Below are 19,234 nucleotides of genomic sequence, written 5' to 3' on the forward strand. Positions count from 1 at the left end.
TTTTACAAGGTAATCTGCACGATGCAAGGGCAACTCGCTTCATGAACAGTATGCACATTTTTAACTGTGCTGAATATATACAAGGTAAGGGGTTCCAATGTAATCATTTATTGCATTTTGTAGTTAAAGATGTTGAATATAAGAACTGATGTATCAAACAAATATGCCAAGGGTCAGTGTAATGAAATATTCTATTCCCCACATAAATCTACACTGAGGTCACAAAACATTGTGGGGTGCTGGCATCGTGCCAGGTGGCTTATAGATTAAGCGTAAAATACCTGAACAGGCCAAGCCTGTAAGAAGCGTTTTTGGAACCACCGGTCCAAGTATAGCCATTCTCGAAAGTCTACTTATGGCCTGGTCATCCAATCCTAAATTTGGTATTGTTGATCGCACTGCGAGTAGCTATCACAGACATGGTTCCAAAGCACAGTGAGACCATGCCAAATTTTGGTGCAAACTGGAGCTTGTAGGTTTATTGTTCATGAGTGTGCTCCAAGTACAGAAATGTGCAGATAGAAAGCGCTCCAGCAAAACCGTGCAGATATGCTACTGTACCACCACCAGTCTAACCAACATCAGGAAAGGTCAAATACCAAACGCAAAGCTTCCTTTATGACAAACACAGCCTCACACATGCAAACAGACCTTCTGCTTCTTTATGGTGCAGTCTACACAAGCAGGGCAAAAACGAGACTCCTTGTGGAAATAATCTGCCTTTCACAGATTAAGTACAACATTTTCAATTAGGATCCTGGGGCAGGTGAGATTGTGAGATTGCTGTGAAAGTTGATCAGATTATTTTTTTCAGAGCGGGATGCCAAATTGAGATGGCATTCATGTCCTAGTTTAGGATCACAAATGAACGAGAATGTATCATAAAACTATCTCATCCATGCACCACAAGCTTTTTTCCAGTTTAAACGAAACTTTGAATTAAAGTATACATGGGCCTCCCTAATGCAGCTCCCTTCTCCCCTCAGACACAAAAGTCGCCAAATAAGCACGGACTACAGATGAATAATATGTAAATTGGAAACTGGGTCAGAGAAAATATGCTTTGCATCTCTGGTTACTCTGCCTTAGTGAAGTTAAAACATTTAACCCCTTCACTGCAGTATGTACATTTATAAGCCTGGCACTTCCGGAAAACGGAATGTAGAGGGGATCCCAAGGGCTTCTGAAAGAAGCCAACACCAGCTTGCTTGTTATGGGCGTTCCGGGCTTTTACCAATATATGAAAAAAGAAGGGAACGCCTGAGCAGAGGGCAACCGTGGGGACATCTACCGAGGCACCATTATTTGCAACACCGGGAACAGAAATAAGATAAAAAGGATAACTTATCTTTTTCTTTTTTTTTTTTTTTAAAAACAAAGCCACTACCCAGCATCATGGTTATATGGACGTTTCTGTACCGGTCCCACTGCTGTACTTGACTAAGATCAAACATATCATTCCCTTTGTGAAGGGATCACATCACTTAAGAACTAAAGATGCTCTTGGAACAGGTCCTGCCTAGTTGCCTCCCGCTATATGCATGACCCTGGGAAAAGGGCAGCGCGGGCCCTTACCAACGTGCAGATTTTTTTAAATGAAATTATCACACTCATAACTGCGCTATGGAAGAGTTTCTATGAGCGCCGTAGACTTGTTTGTTCCATATAAAATGCACCCACATCCAGTTCGGTTAGGAGCTGCAGTATATAAAAGTAAATCATTAAGTAAGTTAAGATTTTTAGACCCAAAGAAGGGAAGCATTAACTACTCAGAAAACGTCCCTGTGTTTGGGCAACCCGAGGCCAAATTGAAAAGAAAACAGCCACAAGAAATAGGGTGTGCAAAGTGGCATAACAGCATCAGATCTGTGGTACAATAGGACTTCACCTTCCATTAAAAGATATCATAAGAAAATAGGGAATATTTCCAAATGACAATATTATGAATAAAAGGCTTGTTGCCGTGCTGGGTTTAATGTCCACAGATTCTTGCCAGAGACCGTATAAAATAGCCATAGCAAGGCAGATAGTAAAGGTGGGGGAAGAAGAGGGATTCTGTGAGTCAATTACACCTTTGATGGGCTGTAATATCTTTGTGTCATGCCGAGCACCACCTTAAATATGCTGATCGCTTGGGACACCAGAGGCAGTGTCTGCGGCTGTTTACCATTGTCTTCATTAAACAGTTGCAGACTGCTGAAATGGCAAAACAAAGAATTCATTTTTTAAAGCTACATAGGTTAGATTTTCTGATCAAAAAGAGAAAAAAAGAAATGCAAAATAGCGCTTAAAACGAGGAAATATGGCATTTTTAGAGGCTCCAAATAAAAAACAAATATATCTCATGTGGGATAGTTCCTTAATCAAGCGCCGGTTACAGGTACACTCCTCGATGGAAAGCTGTATTACAATATAGAGGTCGAACAACCTGCAAGGACCAAGATTTTCACTGAAGAGTCATCTTTGTTAATTATTTGGACAAGGACTCATTTTTTCAGAAAAAGGATAGTGCCATGGTTTTGAGTTAGACGGTAAAAGAAAAAAAAAATGTTTTAAAAAAAAAAAAGGGGGGGCTGGGGGAGTGGGGAAAAGAAAAAAAAGAGAAAAGAATATTGAACAGACAGAGCTCTGGGAATAATTAATGCCAGCAAAGGTCCTGGGCAACAACATTTCTCTAAACGCTGTTCTCAATTTAGACCTCTGTCTCGTCTCTCCCCCTTCCTTACCAGCAGAGCAGACATGGCTCAGGCTTGTCACTTACGGCTGACAGGGATGTTCAGGCAACCTTAGAAAACCTCTACTAGATAACAATGATGTTGCAAGAAAAATGCTTGCAAAATACTTTAACAAAACTGAAGCAACTAAATATAGCGCCAGGTAAGAGCCATTAATGCTGCAATGGCTGTTGCAGATATATGTCCTCCAAGACACTTAGGCAAAGTTAGTTAAATTTCTCTGATTGTATCTTTTAACGTACACTGGTCAGACTTAAAAAAAATCTGCAAATACTGCAACTAAAAGAATCCTGAACAATAAACTGTGTTTCCCTCGATGGTCATGGAAGGAGTGGAGTTAAGATTAACACATGTAAGATCATAGTCCAATTCATATGTAGAGAAATATGAAGCAAAATCAATTGCAGCAAAAGATGTAATCTCGGTTGTGTTTGACTCAGCACACTGAATTCCTAACTCATAAATCAATGGGCACTGGCCATTCACTGGATCAATATTGAGATTCTTTTGTGCTATACGCACCACCACTAAAAGGGAATCTTGACCCAAGTCCTGTCACATACAAGGTCATTATCGTCAGAGAAGAATTGACCTTCATGAAACTGGAAAACTGATCCATCATTAATTTCCAATATAAATGTAAAATAAAGACAGATGGTTGATGTTAGGAGGAGGGGACCACGGGATTTATAAGTTAGAAATGAGCGCATAGCAATATCATTTTGTTCTTGCGTGCTATAAAAAAAATTGGCTGCAAAGATAACTGGCATGCACTGGAGATCAATAGTATGAACAGAGACCAAAAAAACACCCAACCATCCCAAAATACTCGACTCTAGACAATGTTTACCTCTGAGCAAGTCACAAAACTCCATCTATTCTCTTTCAGTCTCAGTTCCAGCAATTTCTGTATCCCCACTGCGGTCGTGCGCAAGATGTTTTTGGTGCATAATATGTCAAATATGGTATCGATGAGAATACCTAATTTCTCTATTGTGATTAATGGAGGTTAACTATGATGAGAAAACAATTTGCTTTGAATCAATACTAGAAAATGTACTATAAAGCTTTGTGCCACACTTCACAGCAGAGTTCCGTTTCGAGATCCTTCCAAAGAACTGCTTCAATTTCTTCTAGTACTAGCCATTGATAGCGGACTCAAAACTGCCATTTTTACAGAGGTAAGAGTAAGATTTAATAGATATATGCACAGGCATAGATTCAAGGCACAGACATGCTTGGGTGTAGTGGAAAAATTAAGGTGATTATATCATCATTAGCAGAATAGAAACTGATCTGGGACTACCACATCAGATGACTGAAGTTCGTAAATGTGCTAGGCCATGGAAGACATCTAAAAAAAGAGCACAGCAGAAGATAGACAAGTGTTTATTTTTAACCTCGCACACTGCAACAGAATCAACACCAAGGGTGTTCTGTCCCATCTCAAATAGGATAAAGCCAATCTTTAAAAAAGCCATGGATAGGACACAAACATCCCACTGTAAGCCTTACAGGGAAGGATTAGAACCCAGACACCCTACATAATGTATGCGGCACAGGAGCGCAGATTAAAAGGAACAGTACTGTAGAGAAGGCTTTTTTCATTTAAGATACCAACTGCACTAGAGACTGTCACAACATTATAAACTAAGGTTTCCAGCAAACAGCTTACCAGCAGGTGGGGACAAATGTGTAAAAACAGTTTAAAGAGAGGACAGTATCGAAACGAAGAAGATAATCTTGAGGTCCTAATATGGTACAGTTTCACAGAATAGAAAAGGTAATGCATCATTATGATAACATTTAAAATAGCTATATCACGACATTTATCGATCACATCTGAATTACAATAGCTTCCATCATAGTGCTGATCTGTTTTAAAAACAAAGGAAAAATTGAAGCCTGGATGGAACCTGCCAATTGTGAGCCAGCCCCATTACACCAGGCGCATATTTAATCTTTGTGTAGTTTTGTGTGTTTTCCTCCACAAAAGTAAACAAGCACTGGCAAAGCCAAGATTTCATGCCTCCGTTCAGATTTCCCAATACAGAACTCAACGGCATCAAACATTTGCAAAAAGAGAAAAGAAAAACGCACAACGTGTATGTTTACATGCATCATCACACGCATGAATGATTTCGGACGTTATGAGTTGATGAGGTATACGCATTCATGAGTCATGAAACAACCGCCATTCTGTCTTTAATTTACTGTTCAAAGATACTGGATCTCCATTTTGGAGAGGCACATTTAAAATTAATTAAATGTGCAGGACAGCTCGTTTTCATAAAGGAGTGGCCTGGCATTAAATTGTAGCTGCCAGGCCCTGCCCAAAAAATAATATAAATACATACATACACAAATACATGCATATGTACACAAACGCATGCACATATACAAATAGGGCAGAGGAGCAACAGCGGAGTGGGGGGGGGTTATGCGGGTTAAGGGTAAGTATGTACTGAATAATTGATGAAATCAGAAGGGGCGATAACAGAGGTGGGAGTTTTAAATAAATAAAAAAATAATAAAAAAAAAAAAAAAGACCTGAATGGGGAGGGGCCAGGGAAAAGCCTAGATGGGTCAACAGTGCTGATGGGTGTTATTTGGACTGTAAACTTCACATGAGGAGACATTAGGAACACCCGCACCACTATGGAGTGCTAGAAGCAGAAGATAAACATTGATAAAGCCAAGAAGTCTCATCTTTTGGACCTACTGGCTTCACCAATGTTATTAAGCCATGCTGCAACAGCCTCCCCGATACTATGCAGCATGGCCAACAAATGAAAAATAAAAAGTTTGGACATGGCCAGGAGGCATTAGGAATGCTGAGGCCCCTTTATTTTTCGTTACTGATCAGAGATGGACCTGTAATAGAAAGGAAAATGGGAAATCATGTTATGTTTTTTACGTAGTTGGTGGTAGCAAAAGGAGTCTGAAAGCAAAACAGGCGTGGAGAGAGTAGGTGGGGAAGACAGGGCCAGAAGTCACAAAGTGAAGCACTGGGGGTATTAAAGAGGCAAAAGAGCAACAAGGAGCTGTAGGGGAGAAGCACATGGGCAAGAAAGCAACACATGGTTAAGTGGGGGAGAAGCACATGGGTGAGCTGGAGTGTAGTGAAAGGAAGAGAAGTACACAAGGGAGTCACATGGAAAACACATGCACTCGTGAATTGCTCAAATACAAAAAGATAAAAATTTGCAGTGAATAGTGAGCAGTGGAAAACAAGTAATGCGTCCATGTGCCAATGGAGGGACAAACACGAGAAAAGGAAGGAAAGCATACACAATCTCGAGAATAATATGAAAGCAAATGAGTGACAATGAAGCCAACATTAGCTACACACTGTAAATGAATATGTCTGACAACGGACCGTGCATACGATGTCTAGTTGAGCGAGACCTAAAATAGTAGTCCCCTGAATAAGCCCAGTGAAGTTATCCAAACAAAAGGGTGGTGAAGAAGCTATGTTCCAAGCAAGGGAGCAAACACAAGACGAGGAAGGAAAATCATTGAATACAAAAAACTAAAACGAGATGGACAAGAAAGCCAACCAATGATAAACAATAGCTTGACCCAGAACCCACTGTAAATATCCGTATTGCCCACAACAGGCCTTTCTACTGAAAGCTAAAGCTTTTTGTAGGCGAGACCCAATTAAGAGGGACCACATGTGAGTGCAACAAATTCTCTTCTTCCTCATTTAACACCCACTCACAACCTAGGTATCATAAAAATCTACAAAATATAGAGGATATTATCTATTTGACTAGACCAAGATTGAAGATGTGAGGAAAAGCTCGCATATAGTTAAACTACACACAAATGTAGACATTTTATAAGGCCCACATAACTCCCACTGGGCAACGTATTAACATGCAGAAACTCCAGGACAGCAGAAAAATTATTCCTTTTAGATGTAATAAGTTTAACGATAGTCACTGCAGTTACATGAAAACTTGCTTTAAAAAAAAAAAGGGTGCACAGTGACTCAAATAATTATCTTGGGTCACACGTGCTACGAAAGGATGTCAACCACGGCAAATGCTTGATGAGGGTTTGAACAGTAACAATAAATTAAAAAAACAATGACTATCATACATTTCTATCAGTCAGGTATTTCAAAGTGGCGCAGCGGCCAGTGTGGCTGACTCTGGGGGGGTCGCGGCTCGATTCCCGTTGCCCACGGCAGCTCAGTATCCTGTGACTCTGGACAATAGCTCACATATTCTCTGAAGGCCCCCAGCGCCTTGAGTCCCACAGGGATGATTAGTTTGCGCTTTACAAATACTGGATTGATTGATTGAAAGACAAGAAACTGTACTGAAAAAGAAGTAGAGTGACAGCTCTGTGTATGGACAACAAAAAGGAAAACTGGTAGCCAATCATGATCAGTCCTCAAGTACTAGCCGCATGTTAAAGCTGGATGCTGTACTAAGTAGTAGCACTTGCAAGTCTCTACAGGAGGCAAGACTCTTCTTGGTACTGGTTTACACTTCAGGACACCCTATTTTCACCCTCCAGTGAACATCAAACCCGCATGCATTTCATTTCAGGAAGCTGCGAAAGCAAGATCCAGAAGGTCAAATCCAGTAGAATACTAGGGCAGACATTTAAGTGAGCCTGAAAGAAGGAGAAGTAAAGCCCATAGCATCCATTTTTATAAAACCAACCTACCAACCCACGTGACTGTGCCACAAACATTAATTCAAAAATGTTAAGAATAAGTAACTGCCATTCCCCCATCACCACACTGGCACCGTACAGTACAACAGACACAACTAAAATGAGCGAATGGTTCAGGCGAACGAGAAGTGATACTGGAATCACCGCTGATGAGTCGCCCAATTATGCTACATGATAGTGGTAATGATCTGTGTGTCATGCAGGAATTCGAGTGGATTACCCCGACTTAAAATTATTAAAATGTAAATTCCTTCTTACCGATAGCAGAAAATAAAATGTGTTTCTGCCGACTGAGATAAGAATGCTGCTTCTTCACAAGTAACGCATTCACCCTTTTTGCGACCGACATGAATCACACACTGACAAGAAAACATGAGTGTAAGATAAGGACAGGGGCAGACAATACAAAGGTGCTTCTTGTAACACGGCCAATATGTTCGCGCCAATTACAGGAAGAAACCTGAATAGTTTCCCCATTGCATTACCTCCCATCTAAAAGGCTTATGCGATCAAAATGCAAGCTTAATAAATCTCCTGCTGGTACCGAACAATAGTCCTGAGAGATTAAAATGAAACATTAAACATTAGTATGCATATTACATACCAATTATTAGCACAGCACTGCTAGTCACCTTGAAAAGCTCATAAATACGCACGAAAACAGGAATTAGTGATAAAGTCATCCATCATTCAACGTCCGCGGAGTTCTACAAACAGGGGGGGGGGGGGGGGGGGGGGGGGAGTTTCAGTCAAAAACTGCGCAAACCTAAAATACAACATACCACAGGCTCCCGAGGAGTGTATGCCAGATTAAAACTAATTTAAAAAAATCCTCGAGTGCACAGACATTTTCAGAGCGCACACAAGTGTGAGCACCTTAATCCCCCTTACGTAGATAACAATATTCTGTATGCTGTGGACCTGGCGCGAAAGTAGACTAAAACATTCCACTGCCCGAAGAAAAGGTAGTAACTGCAACCCTTCAAACTGGGTAAAAAGTACGACATATACTGAACAAAAATAGGAACTTAGAAAGCGAGCAGTGCCTCTGAAATTAAACCGAATCAAATGTTAGAACATCCTGCGAGAAGAAACCACCCAGCTGACATAAAAGCTTATGGAAAACCAGTGTGCAAAGTGTCTCTGCTTCACACAAAAAAACTCCTCTTTGGAGGCTAGTCCCAGGCAACTACCTCCCGATAGCCACAGCCCTCCTTTCCTACCCCGCATCATTGTAGCTCTCCAGTGTTGCTGAAAAGGGTCAAGGCAAAAGCCCAGGGCCCCAAGTACAGGCTACTCCATTTCTGTACCCAAAATAAGGGGAAACAAATAATTCAACTTGAAATACTTCACAATGTTATGTCTGCAGAAAGCACTGATGTGCCAAAATATCTGGTGACCATCTCTGGTGCACTCAGACCACGACCTCGCCTACTCCAATTTGATTTTGTTGGTTTGTTTCTTGCCACTGTATCGCACACTAGATGCTGCACGCCTTGACCCAGTTTCAAGACCACAAGTAAACCATCCCATTACAGCCGATCAATACTGCGCCATTTGTCTCTAGCACCCAGTGGGCAGTTACAGAGGGTCCTGTTGAAAAAGCTGAAGAGCAGAGAGGGTTCTGCCAGCCAATGTCGGTTTAGCCAGGTGCGATACTGGTTGGAGTCTCATGATGGGACTTCAATTTGTGCATAGATCACATTCTTAAATTAGAAAATATATTAAAGGTTGGTGTAATAAGCATCAAACCATCATCTGGGGAGGGACAGGAGGGACAACAATAAACAAATGGAGCATGGTTCTACCGAGGTAAACAATCAAATGAATAAAGAAACAAGTCAAAGAATCTTTCAAAGATCGTACCTCAGGCCACAGTGGGACGGATGTAGAGTTCTCTCAGCCCAGGTTCAAACACTGCCCACTCCACTAGATGCATTATCCACAGTGGGTGATAGGGCCCCAGCCCAATTTCCATTTAGTACTGATCAACGTTTTAGCCAGTATCAACCATAATACGATATTTTGTATCTATTTCTCTAATTAAACGAGGCTTGGGAGTTATCCCTTCACCCAACAGGTCACTTGGACCAGATGGCTCACAACCCTTTCCGAGAAGGTGACCAGGTTCGGACCAGAAAAGTCATGTGCAGGAAGGATACTCCTGTGATTTTTAAAGTTAATCCAAAGTAGTGAGCATACTAGGAGATTATAATTTCCAGAAAGAGGCCCATTCAAACAAGACCGAAAAGAATGTTCTGTCCCTTAAGCAAACCTCAAGGGGCACTAGAAAAACACATACTGCAATCTATTGTCAATCATTCTGCTGAACTTAAATAATATCGTGCACTGCAACATAAATAGCAATTTGCAGTGCTTTTGTTATTAACATGTATAAAGAGCAATCAAGACATAGAAGCAGGATTGCAGAAAAAAAAACTCCCGTTTTCAAGCGTGACAAGGCCCAGAATTATTTTAGGAGAAATATTAGTTCTTTCAGAATAGCATATAGAACTACCTCTATACTGATATGTTTTTCATGAAGATGTTTGTTTAAGAGTACAAAAAGGCTCATGGCCACCGCAGAGGACTGAAAATATCTTACTGACCAAGTACAATATGTTGCCTATGAGCTGCATTTCATCAATGCAATCACGTTAAATTAAGTAAAGACACCCAAGTGATGTACGAAGGCATACAAAAAGCACAGCCTTACAATTCACAGTAAATGTGGGTCTTAAACGTACGGTGTTGGGATACTCTGCACTTACCATAAACAACCTTTTTCACTTGGCTATAAAGATATCAGAAGCTACCGTAGCTGTTATTCTTTACATCTCCATAATTGAGCAACTTTCAAAAATAACTATTTGCCCATAATGTCCAATAATAATACCTTATTTGAATATCAAATAATGACAAAACAGGAATTTCTACTCACAGTTTCAGTTCAGCATATGGAGCAAAAGAATACAGTTCCCTCACATAAAAACCCAAAGATGTGACAATACTATAATCCTCGAGGAGTCGTAGTTCACCAAGAACGATACTTTCAGGATGGATGGGATGAATTAAGTTTTTACCTTCAAAGATGAAATATAAAGATAGATGGACTTGCTTTAACAAATCCCACAGTGTTAGACACTTGAAATCCAAAACTGAACATAAGCTACAGGCTTTATTTTCCATCACACCATCATCGCATGCTAAAATTATTCACCATCCATCAGTTTAAGACATTTACATCTGTCATACATGTTATTTTATAAAAAATTGAAAAAGTTACATTTATACTTCAACCAATTAGAAGTGAGAACATATTAATAGGCGGTAGATAAAATAGCTGAAGGAAAAAAACAGTTCTAACTCTCTCACTGAGGGCTCGGCATCAGAGATTCATAGTAATTGGGGCTTTTTAGCCAGGTTATGATTAATTAAGAATGTTATGTGTCGGGCAGTAATTAAATGCAAAATAAAATATTAGACTTTCATCTATAAATTACTGGCTACTTTAGTTTAAAAAAGGGAATACAAATTACACTTTGTAACATTTTCTAAGATTCAATTTGTCATCATCATACATATTGGGCACCTGCAATTCTGGAAATGTTTTCCATGCATATTAGAGACTCCAAATTTTCACTCCCAAGTTCTCCTCACTACAGTCACCAGCCTCTTCATAGGTTCACCCCACCTGGAATCATATGATTTCAACCCCCTGAGCAAAAGTTCTCCCACTTGCGTGTCCCAAACCTCATACTCCAACAGACAGAGGATTACTTGCAAGACATAAGGATTTCCATTTTTTGTTTAAACCAAATCTTAAAAAGGACGAAACCAGTTGACCAGAAAGTTCTTTCTTCTACCCCAGCACTGCAATTAGAGACTCAGAACATGTGAACATCAGATTAAGCCAGCTGTAGTCCAGCACACAATGCAGAGTCTGTGTGTAGAACAAGGATTTTGAAGTAGTAGTTCCAAGAACATGAACTACATGTCTGTTTTGGAGCTCACCAACACACCTTTTAAAGCATATTTTGAGAATAGAATATCAAAACACGATTGGGAAAAAAGACCCCTACCTCAACAGCGACAGGTAGTAACATACGCAGCTTGAAAGTACTCCAAAGTCAATCCACAGCAAAGAGCATTTACACTTTAGCAATGTTGGGCGTGCCATCAAAACAGTCTACCACCATCATGCTTTCTCAAAATTAACATGGCGGCCAAAAGTCAGACTGATAAAAACACAAGGTGAAAAATAATGCCACCTTCAGAAACCTATTTTTTAACTGAAAGTAGCTTATTAACATGCACACTTAAACTTGTCACTGCAAGGCCAGGAAAGAATCAAGTTTGTGTTTGGCAACAGCAATCCCGTCGCTTAATTATGCAAGTACACCAAGTGACAAATCGGGTTTGAAGTACCATTTTACTCTAAAATAAATAGACACGAGTACAATCACCAATTACGCACGATTACAACATGATTACAGGCTTTAAAATAAACTTACAATTTGCCCAAGTTTCTGTGAAGGCCTGTCTGCCGGCAATTAAACCACACAAAAATAGAAGCTTTAACATAATTTGTAAGCATTCAAAATAAAGATATATTAACTCCCTCTCTCTAACACACACAGTCACCACAAGGACAGAATCAGTAAACCAACCAGGCTCAAGAAGTTGGTTGCACAGTCACATTAGATTTAATGAAAAGCAGGTTTTATCTTTCAAGAAATATCAACAGCACCGTTTCGGACAAACCCATCAAAAGGACACCTCTTCCAGCTAAGGGATGCACTGCAGAACATGGAAGTCATTTATACATTTCTTTGAAAAACAGACGCCCCCAGTGTACAATGGCTGAACTTCAGGTACCAAACACAGAGATCAGAACCGCGGTCATATATATACCATGTGGGTCTCAGGGTTTCAGAATGAAAGGACACAGCATTTTGGGGAAAAACTTCAATCCCTCTTCCAAAAGGCTTGACGATACATTCAGGAAAAAAGGAACCCAGCCCATCATAAATACATTATAGTTTCTTCTGTACATCCTATGTTCACTAATTTATATGCATAACAGGAAGGAAAAAACGATAAGACTTGCACACAAAACAAAACACCTTACAAACCACACTACATGTCAAGTTTTAAAATAAAGTCCAAACTATTAGGAGAGGCAGTGATGGGGTGAGCTAATGGCATTTACTACCAGTCTTCCTCCCAGGGGTTTACCTTGAAACCTTCTCACCCTTGTCCAAGTACCAAGTACGCTTGTCACATACAGACCAATGCCTGAAAGGTAGGTGTGGTATGGTACCTGTTTATCATTGGAGCAAAGACATCCTATCCCTGAGACACTGATGCAATATCATGGTACTACATGTTAGAAGGGTGGGGCAGAAGGCAAGACGCCCTGTGTACTTGTATCCCTATGGAGGGGCCTGGGATGCTCACTGGAGCCGGTTACACCCGGCAGCCAAGACACTGGTGAGCAGGTGAAGGATAACTAGACACGATACAGAGTGGTAATTGTGATATCACACCTGTACATTTCGTTAATCCAGGAATATAGAGAACTACATCAATAAGAATTTTACAACTCCACCTTCAATTTCACTTTCGAGTATAAAACAATTTTGTGGGAAAGGCATCTGTATTCCTCACTTCAATTCCAAGAAGAAAAAACAGTTAAATAAGAAACGTAAATCATAATGCACCCTAACGAACATAGGTGCAGGAGCACTATGCAAGACCATGAAATAAAAATAAATAAAATGTGCCACACACACTACATTAAACAAGACTTAAACATGACTATGACTTACTAAAAAAAAAAAAGCGGATTAAAGGGAGATTGATTGGGCTATCACTGTCACTGCATTATTTAACAACGCAAACTAATACTACTCACCATCATTTAAGTGACAGCGTATGTATTTTTGTAAATATATTTAGATTTAATGGTATAACCGCAGGACAGATTGTGCAGATGCGATTACCCAATCTGGAAATTCACATCCCAACACAGTCACATGCAATCAATAACTACACTGGAAGTAGTAACCACCTTGACATATTACTTCCGATGTCAATAATCAGATGTGTAAATAAGACTCAACACAGACAACACCTAAATTTTGGCAGCGTGTATTAATGTAACATAAGGTAAAGTTGTTGCTGCCACTCCTCCACAAAAAGAATCACAAACTAAAGCCATGTCTCCAACACATCAACATTATGGATGAATTCCCATAACACAAGCAAAAGGTAACGGTGACGTAGGTAGTAAAACTAAGTTTCACAGATTTGATGGCTACTGTTTTTAAAACTGCGTCAATACCAACACCAGGTAACATCTGGCAACATTGTTCAGAGAACACTGGGCACAAGCCCTGGAAAAGGAATGGATGCAGTACAAGAATTGTGTTATTTTAATTCTTCCATGTAAACCAGTATACTTTGTCTCAAACTTTCAGTACTGCATGTTTCTCTGCTTGAACCCCTTCGACGCGCTTGACGGAACGGTTCCGTCATGCACGTCGGTTGGGCTGTGCTTATGACGGAACCGTTCCGTCATGGCCCCGCCCGCGCACGGAATCTTCAGCGTGGCGCGGAAATCCGCGCCGCGCTGAAGGGGTTAAACAATGAAACCACAAGGCTGTGAAGTCAGAGAGCTATTTACAGGAAAAAGCAAGGAAAAACATCTGAAAATTTAACTAAATCACTGCTAGGAGACTGATAACCCTAAGTCAATCTTTCAGACACCGTGACAAACCATCTTTCCAACGTGTTTAAATGCTAGAAAAACTTACGAAAAAGAATCTGATGAGGTTAGAGCAAACATGCTTCTGAATCTCCACTCCGGGCTGATTTACACCAATCCACCTTTAAACCACCGTATCTGTCCAGGAACTGAGTGAAAAGCATTTTTTTGGACGAGGGAACCAAGCCTCCTTTAGAGTGAAACGCCTGCTTTGAAAGTAAAGGCACCCAATTTTGATAATTGGGCTAAAACTGTGTATGGCACTTCCAAAGGGAGGCTAACAGAACCCTGCAGAGAAACTCTAGACATCGGTTCTCCAACCTTTTCTGCAATAATTCATGTTCTATGAAAATCAGAGCAAGCTATTATTACTAGTGTGCTAATAGTTACCACATCAGACAAGATTACATTAGTGTTCATCCCATGCAAAACTACCAGTAGTTATCACCCTAGTGCCACCCCTATATGGATAATACATGACAGCGTCATTACAGCTGTGGTTGTCACGAAGTTGATATTAGTAATGGTTGACCAACACACCTCATGATATATCGCTCAAATATCACCTTTTAATATAATTTTGGAAACCAAACCATTCTTCAAAGGCTTAGGAGTTCCGAAAATGCTTACATTTTCTTAAAAATACACAGATCAATTTTTGGGATATAAATGAGAATCATTTCAACCAAAGTTTCTAATTCAGTAGGCTAGGCCCACACAGGAGACCTATTTACAGGTAGCGGGAGAGCGTCTGGTAGCTCACAAGCTACTCACTGAAGAAGCCAGCTCTAGGCGGATCACAGGTTTTTAAACCATATATTTCAAATAAGAAAGAACTAAATAATTCAGCAAACTATCTGTTGCAGAAAAATTTCTAAATTGTTATACTAATTCCGTTTTTTCAAATCTCTTTTGCAGGTACTTTTGTTGAGCAGTAATTAGAGGATAGAGAAGGATGTGTCCCTAGAGACAAGACGCCCCATTAGAATGTACCTATGCTTTCTATTCCACACACACTGCAATCGTTGAAACAGAATCCACTTTATAAAAAAATTACAATTAAAAGCAGAGAGAAAAAAAAAAACAGTACCTATAAAAAGTAGGGATCACACTGCCCTTTGGCAAAGACCATCATGAAAGTGAAAAGGAAACTGCAGTCAGTGCCCAATGGAGTTTAAAAGAAAAAAAAAAAAAATAAAAAAAATAAAAAAAAAAAAACACACTGTCTTTTACGGAGACGTTCAGATTTAAATTTGAAAAGAACAGAGTTTGTAAACCACTTTAAAGGCTGCATCCTCTCGTATTGAAATTAACACGGCCACAGAAGTGGATCCTTGTGCTGTCCAAGCTTTGCATCCACCAAGTTTCCCCCGAGTCAACACTCCAAGGCCGAACCTCAAGACGGCAACCATGGACAACCAGTCGCCCATTCTTAATAAAAACATTATTGCAGCAATAATACTATAGTATTTGAGCCACTAGGTAAAAAAAAAAGGTTTTTACTGATCAGGAGAAAAGTAAACCATTTCTTCTAAAAGTGTAAATTGTTTTCAAATGACTGAAACAGAGCAGTCTGAAGTGATCACGCGCTGTTTAACAAATAAGACACTTAGTAACCGAAAGAGAAAGATTTGCTTTCAATAATGTCCCTAAAGAAAGAAAATTCTAACTTTTCAGAGGTTATTAGGAATTATCAGAAAAAAGTTCTAACAGAGATAATTCAGTTATCCAAACCCCGAACTATGGTCAACGTTTGCTATGACTAATAAAACATACATGTATTTTACGGAAAAAAAAGCCTCATTGTTTAGTAATCTAAGCTTGATTCAAGGTATAATAGTCAGAAATATAACGGTGGCAAAGCACTAAACCCATAAAGCACAATGAGCCAACCACTTAAATGAAAGACAATTCTTGAAACACTCCCATCTTCAACATTTTGCTTGGCCTTATTTAAATTCCTTCTGTAATGGTAATCGACAAAGTGCTGAAATACAGTTTTCAGCAATTAGCCAGGCACATTAAGGAGCTATGTGTAGGATTTCATTTAAGGTTAAGGAGATCATGTTCACGATCAACAGCTAGGTGAATATTTAGGAAATGATCCCAAATCCCTGTGAAGTAATGGCAAAAAACCAATGTTTTTAAGATAGTGATTTCCAAAGTACTGCGAACGAATGAAGGTCACACAAGGGATAACGAAATTCAAGATGAAGCATGTCCGGTTAATCGCTGCCTCTTCAATCTCCGCATTACTATACTGCAGATCCCCGTGTGTAACCGTATATATGAAATGCTAAAGATATGGCTCAATGCTTGTGCTTCAATCGCCCATCTTCTTCTGGCAGTGAGCCAGGGTACAAAGGTTGGGAATATGACTTCTTGGAGATATACTACCTGGTATATTCAAAACATGTGTTCATACAAGTTTTTCAATACGGCTAAAATTGAAAATTATTAAACTGCGTCACTAGTATTCGCTCTTAAAAAAAGCATATGGCTGTGTAGAATGAAAAGATGAAGTAGAATGAAAAGCAGGAGAGGGTAATCATAGGATGTGTACAGTGAAGAACGCTTCTTTGGAATAGGACTTGGCACTAGAAAGGTGACATCACATTGATCCATACAGATGCCATTGCTATGTAGAGTGAAATGACAGGTTATTTAAAATAGGAAAAGAGAACGAAAAATAGAAATGAAAAAATAAATACAAGAGTCTACTTCTTAATTCCACAAATACGCAAATCAATATGCAGATAAACTGAAAGGTAGAGAGAACACCATGGATAACGAAACTAACATAATAAATGCCCAGTTGGAAATGTCATATATGCTTCACTATTTCACAAATGCAGACTGTACTAGCCCCAGCAAATACATACTAGAAAGGCTATTTATTCTAAATAAAGTAACATGGAGGACCTTTCAGGACAATTCATAGTGGTTAGGCTATCCAAAATGAGGAATAACGGTTTGAAATAGATCACTTTCTAACCTATTAATGGTTCAAACTGAAAACCATGAACAGGAGCAAGATTCAGTATTAAATACATTTACACTGCATTTCATTACCTTTCCCGATTGTAATACAACCTCTGGTGCTCCAAGAGCTCCATTTTGACAATTTTCTGAATGCGTTTGGTGTCCACAGTGGTACGGACTAGCTACGTTGATCAAACAGTAGAGAAAAGTTCAGTAAACATTTCTACTAACCTCTCTCTCTTCCTAAGCTCCCATCAAGGCAAAAAACGGTATGTCAAAGCCAAATACGGAGACTTCAACTAGCAATTTACAAATATTTAAAAACGGGGGTGGGGGGTGGGAAAGACTTATTAATGCCTTCAGCTTGATTAAGAAGCAGCATAGCTTTGTCCTTCGGGAGCAAGGAAGCCACATTGCAGAACAGCTTGCCACACCACGTCACTCCAAATGCACAGGGCAGGCAGTGGGCATGGGTACGGTGTAGGGCACTGTTCAGCGCAAGGTCTGAAAGCAGGTAAAAGTGCTGGTGGACTGCTAGAAACGCACACAAGAATGCGGGCCTAAATTCAGCCTTATAAGTACAAGAGAAGACTCTCATAATAAAGAGCAACTCTGGAAAGTTTGTCGCGCAGCCCTGGAAAGAATGATAAATCGGTTCTTCACACATTTCTACAAAAAGCCGTCCCAAGCTGATTTTTTTTTTTTAATTCATGTTTTAAAGTCAACCACGTAACAGGGCACATGGTTTGTAAAATGCACTACCAGTGACAGCACCAGATGGAATTAATATTATTGCTCTAAAAGACTGCGTTCTAGAAACTGCACAGGTACAGAGTATTTTTTTCTTGGGGGATGGGGGTCAACTAGCAGTGAAGATCCCCAATAACCGAGAGTAGTCAGCAATGTAGTCAGGGAGAGCAGGGCAACAGCCTCCAGTGCCTGGATCCACATGTACATTCAAAACTTTTTTTTTTTTTTAAATGGTCCATTCCCCTATGTGACAAAAAAAAAAAAAAAAGTTAAATGGCCTGATGCTTTGCGGTGGTGGTTTGGCTCACCACCAACAGAAAGCATTATGTTATCTGTGACATCAAGTGCCAAAAATAAAAGAAAATATATATATATCGCTGTGGCATGAAAACCAATAGTGTGACTAGGTCAGATGTCTGATAAATAATCAGGCAGACAAATGTCAGGAAAATCCATTGCTATGTCATCAACATAATACCAAGCAAGCTATAGAGCAGGTAAAAAAAAAAAAAAAAAAAAAAAAACTTCTAGAGCGCAATATCAAATGTTTCAAGGATAATTCTGATTGAAAACAATGCAGTATGTATTAAAAGAAGAAAGAGGTCCAAATAGCTTTCTTAGAACAGTCATGTCGAAGGAACACAACCCACAGTTTAAGACCCGAACCTTTCAATTCCCAACCAACTTTTGAGCTACAACATGCATTGTACACATGTAAAAAAAATGTATGGTCGCCCCGGTGGCATCCAGATGGACCGTATCGACTTCCAATTCCACTCGAATGTACGTGCAGGTTAGACAGAAAGTTATGAAGACTGTGGTACTGAAAGCAAGAAGCAATGCATTTTGTTGACAGCTGCAATATGGCACCCAGGTTTCATACCATTCAGCAGTCATCACGAGAACTTCAAACAAAAGCAATGCAGCGAGTATCCTAATTTTAGTAGATACGGTTGTGGCAGTCCCCAATACTATTGGTTCTGAAGTGGCTGGAGACAGAACAGAGGATGATCATACCTTGGACAACAGACAAATGTGGTGGGTGGTTGTAACAACTAATAAAATAATGCCACTGAACACAAACGCACACAAAGATTTCGCTTGGACAACTGGTGAGACCAGCTTCTGGCAGCAATGGGATACTTATGTAGTTCCGTGCCTTATTGGTATAGCAGTGACCGGAAAGCATTAGTTGAGAATTATTTAGGGCAGAGGAGCCTATTAATATTTTGATGAGAAGTTAGTGCTGTAAATAAGCAATAGCGCTGGAGCCTTTGCAGCTACCCAAATGTACAATTAATTATAT

The 19,234-nt window shown here is 39.8% G+C and overlaps 1 protein-coding gene across 20 annotated transcripts in view; it reads right to left on the reverse strand.

Moving 5' to 3' along the window:
- Positions 1-19,234, reverse strand: part of LOC146834551 (adhesion G protein-coupled receptor L2) — a 202,023-nt gene that overhangs the window by 163,623 nt on the left and 19,166 nt on the right. The window lies entirely within an intron of this gene.

The sequence above is a fragment of the Triturus cristatus genome, chromosome 4_2 (assembly GCF_964204655.1).
Source record: "Triturus cristatus chromosome 4_2, aTriCri1.1, whole genome shotgun sequence".
Taxonomy (NCBI): Eukaryota; Metazoa; Chordata; class Amphibia; order Caudata; family Salamandridae; genus Triturus; species Triturus cristatus.